Below are 10332 nucleotides of genomic sequence, written 5' to 3'. Positions count from 1 at the left end.
AAAGCATTGACTTTCATGCTATTATTAAAAGTTGTGTATTAGTTACTTTCATTTAGCAATATTGTTTTCTCCCCATTCATTTCTTAACCATTTTCAATCAGTGACCTCATGGGTGTGTTTATCTTCATCTTCAGGCTAAAGAATTCTGTTATATATCTTCTGTGGAGCTTTGTTGGTTGTCAAGAATTTCTTAAGATTTTTTTTTTCATTTTACTTATATTCATCAGAAACATATTCAGTAGTAATGCATTAATACTTAGCTATTTGAGGGTTAAGGAATGTTTTGAATAACATTAATTAAACAGGATGCTTGTTTTTGTTAAAAAAGAGCGTTCAGGAAGTACATTCATATCCATAGTGTAAACACCCCAGTAACAGCTTTCCTTGTCTGTTGTAATAGGAATGGCGGGCTAAGTTCCTGGCACCCGTCCGCCCTCATGTCTAGCTTATGTCCCGAAATAATTACATGGAAACTGTATTCTTTTAATCACTGCCTGGCCCATTAGTTTTAGCCTCTTCTTGGTTAGCTCTTACATATTGATCTAACCCATTTCTAATATTCTGTGTAGCACCACGAGCTGGCTTACCAGGAAAGATCTTAACCTGCGTCTGTCTGGAGTGAGAGAATCATGGCGACTCACTGACTCAGCTTCTTTCTCCCAGCATTCTGTTCTGTTTACTCCACCCACCTAAGGGTTAGCCTATCAAATGGGCCTAGGCAGTTTCTTTATTAATTAACCAATGAAAGCAACAGATTAGAAAGAAATCACTCCCACATTACTTGTCTAGTTTCACCAATGTTTCCTAACCATGGGGTAGCGGGAATTAGTATGTGGTGTTAGCAAATATGAATAGATGAGGGTGTGAAGAAGAATAAGACTCATGTGGGTAATTTTTTTTGGAGACATCTTACAGAATTTTGACAGTTCATGTTTAATTTTTTCTGATAGCCTTCTTTTTTCCTTCACCCATTGGATATTTTAATAATTATTTGGAAACCCAACTTTAGGTGATAAAGCCATGGCTCAGTGGTTCAGAGCACTTGTCACTGTAGAGGAAGACATCAGCTCTGCATTAGTCAGAGTTCTCTAGAACAGCAGAATTTATAGTATGATTTTCTCTTCTATATATGAAGAAAGGGGATGTATTAGAATGACTTACAGGCTATGGTTCAACAAATCCAACAATGCCTGGCTATGAATGAAAAGTCCAAAAATCCAAAGTTGGCAGTTCACAAGGCTGGATGTCTCAGCTGGTATTTGGTGGACACTGGAATAGTGAAGAAGTAGACTTTAATGCCAGTGAATAAATGGAACCACTAACAAGGCTAGAGCAAGCAGGCTAAGAGCAAAAGCTTCCTTCTTTCATATCCTTGTATAGGCTTCTCATGTGGGATTCCTCTCTGTATGTTGTGAATACCATTAGTTAATAAAGAAGCTGCTTTGGGCCCATTGTAGCAAAGAATAGCCAGAAATTCCAAGAAATAGAGATGGAAGGAGTAGGTGAAGTCAAAGAGAAGCCATGTAGCTACAGGAGACAAAGGCTGGACACCGGAAACAGATACCTGACGCTGGAAGCCAGACACCAGATGGAACTTTACTCACAGGCCACAACCATGTGGCAATACACAGATTAATAGAAATGGGTTACATTAAGATATAAGAGCTAGCAAGTAAGAAGCATGAGCTAATAGGCCAAGCACTGTTGTAATAATACAGTTTTTATGTAATTATTTTGGGTCTGGGTGGCTGGGAACAATCACACAGCTTCTGCCTATGGTCTTCCTGCAGAAGGTGTAGCCCAGATTAACATCCAAATTAAAGGCACGTGTCTTCTTGATTCAACAGTCCTGTTTAGAAGTGGATTTGCCTATTTCAAACCAAACAAAAATCTCTCATAGGTGTGCCCTCCATTTCTGGTTTGTAGTTTATTTCAGATGTACTCAAGTTGACAATGAAGAATAACTATCACATGTTACATTCCCAGAACCCACCATGGCAACCCAAACACTTGTAACTCCACAGGACTTGACACCTTCTTTTGGCTTCCTTGAGATCCTAATGCATGTGGTCTACATGTAAACAAATGTAAATCTTTAAGAAAAATTAAATCTAATTTTGTCCTCTATGGAACTGTCTATGATTATTTCAGACTGGAGGAAATTCTGTTTTCAGTGTAGTCTCACTGAATGTCCAAATTTGGATACATACTTAGCATTAAGTATATTCTGAATCTTGTTTTATTTCTATTTTCTTATTACGCTAAGTGAAATGTGGTTCTTTAGGGTCAAATGTTGCATTATTTAAACATTTCACACTACTTAACACTTACTTAGCACATAGTCAATTTACTTGGTTGAGCTATATAATTTTCTAATTAGAATACGTGGTGGTTAGCAGACAAAAATAACCCAGGTTAATAACAAGAATGCAGCTCTGTTGAGTTGCCGTTGCCACCGCCACACCTCAGCAGCCAGCCTAGCTTCGTAGCTTCACTGTTGGGGATCTCCAGTGCAGCGTCTGCTCTAAGCATGATGACTTGGAGTTGCCACCACCAGGACTACAGTCCCAGCAGGATGTGGATTTGATTGACATCCTTTGGAGGCAAGACATAGATCTCCGGGTAAGCTGAGAAGTGTTTGACTCAGTCAGTGACAAAAGGACTGTGAGCTGGAAAAACAGAAAAAACTTGAAAAAGAGAGACAGGAGCAACTCCAAAAGGAATAGAAAAAGGCCTTTTTCACTCAGCTACAACTGCGTGAATAGACAGGAGAATTCCTTCCAATTCAGCCAGCCCAACACATACCAACAAACAGTAGTGGATCCGCCAGCTATTCCCACATTTCCAAACCAGATGCCCTGTACTTTGAAGACTGCATGCAGCTTTTGGCAGAGATTCCCATTTGTAGGTAACCATGAGTCACTCGCCTGGAGATCCCCAGCCATGTGGAAAACCCAGTCTTCAGCAGTCTGGATCAGGCTCATTCACTCAACAGCTCTCTGGAGACAACCATGACTGATCTAGATAGCATGCAGCAGGACATGGAGCAAGTGTGACAGGAGCTACTTTCCATTCCCCAGTTACAGTGTCTTAATACTGAAAACAAACTGTTGGTTGAGACTTCCACTGTTCCCAGCCCAGAAGCCAACCTGACAGAAATTGACAGCAATTACCGTTTCTACTCCTCCATCCCCGCGCTGGATAAAGAAGTGGGCAGCTGCAGTCCCCATTTCCTTCACGGTTTTGAAGATTCTTTCGCCAGCATCCTCTCCACAGAAGATGCCAGCCAGCTCAACTCCTTGGATTCAAATCCCACATTGAACACAGATTTTGGGGATGAGTTTTATTCTGCTTTTGTAGCAGAGCCCAGTGGCAGTAGCAGCACGCCTTCCTCTGCCGCCCTCAGTCATTCTTCTGGGGACCCGGTACAGCCTCTGTCACCAGCTCAAGGGCACAGTGTTCCTGTGCATGATTCGCATTGTGAAAATACAACAGCAAATGAAAGGCCTGTGAGTCCTGGTCATCAAAAAGTCCTGTTCACAAAAGACAAACATTCAAGCTGCTTGGAGGCTCATCTCACGAGAGATGAGCTTAGGGCAAAAGCTCTCCATATCCCATTCCCTGTTTAAAAAAATCATTGACCTCCCTGTTGATGACTTCTGATGACAGGAGTTGCTCCTGTCTCTCTTTTTCAAGTTGATGTCCAAGGAGAAATTCAATGAAGCTTAGCTTGCATTAATCCGAGATGTACGCAGGTGAGGTAAGAATAAAGTCGCCGCTCAGAACTGTAGAAAAATGAAACTGGAGAATATAGTACAACTGGAGCAAGACCTAGGCCACCTAAAAGATGAGCGAGCAAAGCTACTCAGAGAAAAGAGAGAAAACGACAGAAACCTCCATCTCCGAAGAGGCAGCTTAGCACCTTGTATCTTGAAGTCTTCATCATGTTACCTGATGAGGCTGGAAACCCTTACTCTCCTAGTGAATACTCCCTGCAGCAGACCAGAGATGGCAATGTGTTCCTGGTTCCCAAAAGCAAGAAGCCAGACACTAAGAAAAACTAGGTTTGGGAAGATGGGGCCTTTTTTTCTGAGCTAGTGTTTGTTTTGCACTGATAGAACTTTCTACTGTGATGTGAAATGCAGAAACACTTTATTTTTTTTTTTTTGAATTTCTTTTCATTTAATATGAATAAGCCTTACCAAACAAAGAATCACTATATTTACAAGGTGCGTAATCTTGATTTTAAAATCTGCTTTTAGATTTACGGTATTGATATTCATAGATTGTAGAATTCATACAAAGGAAAAACATTGTGAAACAAAACATGGCATTGTAGACACTAATGTTTCTGGCAACCAAGAGTGGAATTGGTTTGATTCTGTCTACAACACCTCCAGACAGCTTCTGACCCACCTCTCCAATGAGATGTTTTTTTTTTTTTTCTTTTTTTCTTTCCTTGCTGATTTTTTTATTAATTAATTAATTTAATTATTAAAGATTTCTGCCTCTTCCCCGCCACCACCTCCCGTTCCCTCCCCCTCCCCCAATCAAGTCTTCCTTCCTCCTCAGCCCAAAGAGCAAGCAGGTTTCTCTGCCCTGTGGGAGGTCCAAGGACCACCCACCTCTATCCAGGTCTATTAAGGTGAGCATCCAAACTACCTGGGCTCCCACAAAGCCATTACATGCAATAGGATCAAGAACCCATTGCCATTGTTCTTCAGTTCTCAGTAGTCCTCATTGTCCATTATGTTCAGCGAGACCGGTTTTGTCCCATGCTTTTTCAGTCCCCGGCCAGCTGGCCTTGGTGAGTTCCCGATAGATCATCCCCATTGCCTCAGTGTGTGGGTGCACCCCTCGCCGTCCTGAGTTCCTTGCTCGTGCTCACTCTCCTTCTGCTCCTCCTTTGGATCGTGAGACTTCAGTCCAGTGCTCCAATGTTGGTCTCTGTCTCTGTCTTCTTTCATCGCCTGATGAAGGTTAATATTCAGGGGGATGCTTATATGTTTTTCTTTGGGTTCACCTTCTTATTTAGCTTCTCTAGAGTCACGAATTATAGTCTCAATGTCCTTTATTTATGGCTAGAAACCAAATATGAGTGAGTACATCCCATGTTCCTCTTTTTGGGTCTGGCTTACCTCACTCAGGATAGTGTTTTCAATTTCCGTCCATTTGTATGCAAAATTCAAGAAGTCATTGTTTTTTACTGCTGAGTAGTACTCTAATATGTATATATTCCATACTTTCTTCATCCATTCTTCCACTGAAGGACATCTAGGTTGTTTCCAGGTTCTGGCAATTACAAACAATGCTGCTATGAACATAGTTGAGCATATACTTTTGTTGTATGTTTGGGCATCTCTTGGGTATATTCCCAATAGTGGTATTGCTGGGTCAAGAGGTAGGTTGAACCCGACTTTCCTGAGAAACCGCCACACTGCTTTCCAAAGTGGTTGCACAAGTTTGCATTCCCACCAGCAATGGATGAGAGTGCCCCTTTCTCCACAACCTCTCCAGCAGAGGCTATCATTGGTGTTTTTGATTTTAGCCATTCTGACCGGTGTAAGATGGTATCTTAATGTTGTCTTGATTTGCATTTCCCTGATTGCTAAGGAAGTTGAGCATGATCTTAAGTGACTTTTGGCCATTTGAACTTCTTCTGTTGAAAAGTCTCTGTTCAGCTCAGTGCCCCATTTTATAATTGGATTGATTAACCTTTTACGGTCTAATTTCTTGAGTTCTTTGTATATTTTGGATATCAGACCTTTGTCAGTTGCGGGGTTGGTGAAGATCTTCTCCCAGTCAGTGGGTTGCCTTTCTGTCTTAGTGACAGTGTCCTTTGCTTTACAGAAGCTTCTCAGTCTCAGGAGGTCCCATTCATTCAATGATGTCCTTAGTGTTTGTGCTGCTGGGGTTGTACGTAGGAAGTGTTCTCCTGTGCCCATGTGTTGTAGAGTACTTCCCACTTTCTCTTCTATCAGATTCAGTGTGTTTGGACTGATATTGAGGTCTTTAATCCATTTGGACTTGAGTTTTGTGCATGGTGATATATATGGATCTATTTTCATTCTTCTACAGATTGACTTCCAGTTTTGCCAGCACAATTTGTTGAAGATGCTCTCTTTTTTCCATTGTATACTTTTAGCTCCTTTATCGAAAATCAGGTGTTCATAGGTTTGTGGGCTAAAGTCAGGGTCTTCTATTCTATTCCATTGGTCGACTTCTCTGTTTTTATGCCAGTACCAAGCCGTTTTCAGTACTGTAGCTCTGTAATAGAGTTTGAAGTCAGGGATGGTAATGCCTCCAGACAATCCTTTATTGTATAAGATTGTTTTGGCTATCCTGGGTTTTTTGTTTTTCCATATAAAGTTGATTATTGTCTTCTCCAGATCTGTGAAGAATTTTGATGGGATTTTGATGGGGATTGCGTTGAATCTATAGATTGCTTTTGGTAGAATTGCCATTTTTACTATGTTGATCCTCCCAATCCAAGAGCAAGGGAGGTCCTTCCATTTTCTGGTGTCCTCTTCAATTTCTTTCTTCAAAGACTTAAAGTTCTTGCCAAATAGATCTTTCACTTCCTTGGTCAGAGTTACCCCAAGGTATTTTATGCTATTTGTGGCTATCGTGAAAGGTGATGCTTCTCTGATTTCCCTCTCTGCTTCCTTATCCTTAGTGTATAGGAAGGCAACTGATTTTTTGGAGTTGATTTTGTATCCTGCCACATTACCAAAGGTGTTTATCAGCTGTAGGAGTTCTTTGGTAGAGTTTTTGGGGTCGGTTATGTATACTATCATATCATCTGCAAATAATGAAAGCTTAACTTCTTCCTTTCCAATACGGATCCCCTTGATCCCCTTATGTTGTCTTATAGCTATTGCTAGAACTTCAAGCACTATATTGAAGAGGTATGGAGAGAGTGGACATCCTTGTCGTGTTCCTGATTTTAGTGGGATGGCTTTGAGTTTTTCTCCATTTAATTTAATGTTAGCTGTCGGCTTGCTGTAAATAGCTTTTATTATATTTAGGTATGCCCCTTGTATCCCTAATCTCTCCAAGACCTTTATCATAAAGGAGTGTTGAATTTTGTCGAATGCTTTTTCAGCATCTAATGAAATGATCATATGGTTTTTTTCTTTCAGTTTATTTATATGGTTGATTACATTGATAGATTTGCGTATGTTGAACCAGCCCTGCATCTCTGGAATGAAGCCTACTTGATCATAATGGATAACTTTTCTAATGTGTTCTTGGATTCGGTTTGCCAGTATTTTATTGAGAATTTTTGCGTCGATGTTCATGAGTGAGATAGGCCTGTAATTCTCTTTCTTGGTTGGGTCTTTGTGTGGTTTTGGTATCAGGGTAACTGTAGCTTCATAAAAGGAATTTGGCAATGACTCTTCTGTTTCTATATTGTGAAATACATTAAGAAGTATAGGTATTAGCTCTTCTTGGAAGTTCTGGTAGAATTCTGCATTGAAACCATCTGGCCCTGGGCTTTTTTTGGAAGGGAGATTTTTGATAACTGTTTCTAATTCTTCGCGACTAACAGGTCTATTTAGATCGTTCACCTGGTCTTGGTTTAGGTTTGGTATATGGTACTTATCTAAAAAAGTGTCCATTTCTTTTGCATTTTCCAGTTTTGTGGCATATAGGCTTTTGTAGTAAGATCTAATGATTCTCTGAATTTCCTCTGTGTCTGTGGTTATGTCCCCCTTTTCATTTCTGATCTTATTTATTTGCGTGTTCTCTCTCTGTCGTTTAATTAGTTTGGATAGGGGTTTGTCAATCTTGTTGATTTTCTCCAAGAACCAACTTTTTGTTTCATTGATTCTTTGGACTGTTTTCTGTGTTTCTATTTTGTTGATTTCTGCCCTCAGTTTGATTATTTCCAGTCTTCTACACCTCCTGGGTGCGTCTGCTTCTTTTTTTTCTAGAGCTTTCAGGTGTGCTGTTAAGTCCCCAATGTATGCTTTCTCCGTTTTCTTTAAGTGGGCACTTAGTGCTATGAACTTTCCTCTTAGCACTGCTTTCATCGTGTCCCATAGGTTTGAGTATGTTGTCTCTTTGTTTTCATTAAATTCAAGGAAGACTTTAATTTCTTTCTTAATTTCTTCCTTGACCCAGGTGTGGTTCAGTAGTTGACTGTTCAGTTTCCATGAGTTTGCCAGCTTTCTGGGGGTAGCTTTGTTGGTGGCTTCTAACTTTAATCCGTGGTGATCTGATAAGACACAGGTGGACACTGATATTTTTTTGTATCTGTGGAGGTTTCCTTTGTTTCCAAGTATGTGGTCAATTTTCGAGAAGGTTCCATGAGCTGCAGAGAAGAAGGTGTATTCTTTCCTATTTGGGTGGAGTGTTCTATAGATGTCTGTTAAGTCCATTTGATTCATTACCTCCAACAATTCTCTTAATTCTCTATTAGTTTTCTGTCTGATTGACCTGTCCATTGGTGAGAGAGGTGTGTTGAAGTCTCCTACTACTAGTGTGTGTGATTTGATGTCTGCCTTGAGTTTTAGCAATATTTCTTTTACATAAGTGGGTGCTTTTATATTAGGGGCATAGATATTCAGGATTGAGACTTCATCCTGCTGAATCGTTCCTGTTATGAGTATAAAGTGTCCCTCTCGATCTCTTCTGATTGATTTTAGTTTGAAGTCAGTTTTGTTAGAAATTAGTATGGCCACACCTGCTTTTTTCTTAAGACCATTTGCTTGAAAAACCTTTTCCCAACCCTTTACTCTGAGTAGATGCCTGTCTTTGTGGTTGAGATGAGTTTCTTGCAAACAGCAGACTGTTGGATCCTGTTTTCGTATCCAATCTCTTAGCCTGTGCCTTTTTATTGGTGAATTGAGACCATTAATATTAAGTGATATTAATGACCAGTGGTTGTTAACTCTGGTTATTCTTACTGCTTTTGGTAGAAGAGTTTGTGTGTCTCCCTTCTTTGAGTTGTGCTGTTGAAGGGTCGCTAGATGTCTGGGTTATTGTAGGCAGTGTTGGCAATGTTGGATTCCTTGGGTTGTGATTTTCCTTCTATTACTTTCTGTAGGGCTGGATTTGTGGCAACGTATTGTTTAAATTTGTTCTTATCCTGGAATGTCTTGTTTTCTCCATTGATAGTGAACGATAGCTTGGCTGGGTATAGTAGTTTGGGTTTGCATCCATGGTCTCTTAGTTTCTGTAGTACCTCTATCTAGGACCTTCTGGCTTTCATGGTTTCCATAGAGAAGTCAGGTGTAAGTCTGATCGGTTTACCTTTATAAGTTACTTGGCCTTTTTCCTTTGCAGCTCTTAATATTCTTTCTTTAATCTGTATATTTTGTGTTTTGATTATTATATGGCGAGGGGACGTTTTTTTTTGATCCAGTCTGTTTGGTGTTCTGTATGCTTCTTGAATATTCAAAGGAATATCTTTCTTTATGTTGGGGAAGTTTTCTTCCATAATTTTGTTAAAAATGTTTTCTGGACCTTTGAGCTGTGCCTCTTCTCCTTCTTCTATCCCTATTATTCTTAGGTTTGGTCTTTTTATTGTGTCCCATATTTCCTGAATGTTTTGTGATGAGAATTTGTTGGTTTTGGTGTTTTCTTTGATCAGTCCGTTTATTTTCTCTATGTTGTCTTCAGAATCTGAGATTCTTTCTTCTATCTCTTGTATTCTATTGATTATGCTTGTTTCTGTAGTTTCTGATCGTTGACCTATATTTGCCATATCCAGCTGGTCCTCAGTTTGTGTTTTCTTCCTTGCTTCCATTTCAGTTTTCAATTCTTGGACTGTTTCCATTACCTGTTTGATCGTTTTTTCTTGGCTTCCCAGGGTATCATTTACGTATTTACTCATTTCTTCAAACTTTTTGTTATACTTCTCATCCATTTCTATGAGGGTGTTTTTTACATGTTGTTTAAGGGACTCTATTGCTTTCAAAAAGTCAGTTTTTTCCTCTTCTCCTGTGATAGGGTGTTCAAGTCCTTGTGTTGTAAGATCATTGGGTTCTGGTGTTTTCATGTTGTTTTTCAGATTGTTGGGTGAATTCTTGTCTTGACGTCTGCCCATCTCCTCTTACCGATGCTATCTATTGGGTTTGATTTAATTGTAGCGGGGCAATCTGTTCTCAGTGCAGGCTTCACTGTTTCTTGCCCGCACTATCCTGTATCCAGTGCCTCCGCCCCCCGGGCCTGCCTGCACGCCGGTGCCTCTGCCCGAGGTTTTGTTTTAGATCACCGTCCCAGACAACAGCCCTCTGGGCAATCAGGAAGGGAGTCTAGTCGCAGGAAGCGGAGCAGGAAGTAAGAGCGCAGAAACACTTTATAAGTAACTATGCAGAATTTTAG

At 40.2% G+C, this 10332-nt stretch overlaps 1 pseudogene; it reads left to right on the top strand.

Annotated features, from left to right (window-relative positions):
- Positions 1-1020: 1020 nt before the first annotated feature.
- Positions 1021-4064, top strand: LOC130886219 (nuclear factor erythroid 2-related factor 2-like; annotated as a pseudogene).
- The last annotated feature ends 6268 nt before the right edge of the window (positions 4065-10332 follow it).

Source organism: Chionomys nivalis, chromosome 1 (assembly GCF_950005125.1).
Source record: "Chionomys nivalis chromosome 1, mChiNiv1.1, whole genome shotgun sequence".
Taxonomy (NCBI): Eukaryota; Metazoa; Chordata; class Mammalia; order Rodentia; family Cricetidae; genus Chionomys; species Chionomys nivalis.
The sequence above is the reverse complement of the archived record's forward strand: the minus strand, read 5'-3'. Positions and strand labels throughout refer to the sequence as shown.